We start from the raw sequence: 1,019 nt of genomic DNA on the forward strand, positions 1-1,019 counted from the left end.
GCCATAGAGACAGGCAGTTGTTGTGAGGGTGGAGTAGTGAGTAGGTCCAAATAAATCCATGTGTAATAGCTCGAAGGGTTGAGATGTTGTCATGATTGTCTTCGAGGGGTGCTTAGCCCTTGTCATCTTTCCAGCTTCACAGGCACCACACAGATGATCCTTCTTGAACTTGACATCTTCGATGCCTATGACATGCTTCTTCTTGACAAGTGAGTGAAAATTCCTCATGCCAGCATGTCCCAGCCTCCGATGCCAGAGCTAGCACTCTGAAGCTTTTGTGAGAAGACATACGGCAAGCTGTGGACCTGCTGAGAAATCTACCATGTATAGATCATCTTTTCGATACCCTTCAAAGACTAGAGATTTGTCAGATTCCATTAGTACAAGGCAATGATATTTGCCAAATATCACAATCATGTTTAAGTCACAAAGCATTGAGACAGACATCAAGTTGAAACCAAGGGATTCAACAAGCATCACTTTATCCATGTGTTGATCCTTTGAGATTGCAACTCTACCTAGACCCAATACTTTGCTTTTACCAGAGTCAGCAAATGTGATTTGACTCTTGTCGGATGGACGTAAGGTTGAGTCCATGAGAAGACTTCGATCACCAGTCATATGATTTGTGCTTCCACTGTCCATAATCCATTCTGAAGCTTTTGGTGATGTACCCTATAGTGCAGTTAGGAGGATAGGCTTCACAAGAGTGTTGTGAAGCATAAGCATTTGACACATATAGGGACAGTCACAGCACATATCAAAGTTAGGACATAGTATGACTGATAAGTGATTCAGATTTGAAGTATATAGAGTGACACTTTTGCATGCGTCCAAGTGAGTTTTAGGTCCCCAGCAATAATATCGGACGCCATTGATTGCTGGCTGGAGACCACACTCTGCAAAAGAGAGTTAATTCTTCTTCACCACCCACATTTTCAGGGGTGGCTTAGAAGCAATGAGTCTAAGTGCAGCATCTGAGAATTTCGGCTTTGAAGCCCTAGCAAATAGCCTTGCTG

The sequence above is a fragment of the Triticum dicoccoides genome, chromosome 3B (genome assembly GCF_002162155.2).
Source record: "Triticum dicoccoides isolate Atlit2015 ecotype Zavitan chromosome 3B, WEW_v2.0, whole genome shotgun sequence".
Lineage (NCBI taxonomy): Eukaryota > Viridiplantae > Streptophyta > Magnoliopsida > Poales > Poaceae > Triticum > Triticum dicoccoides.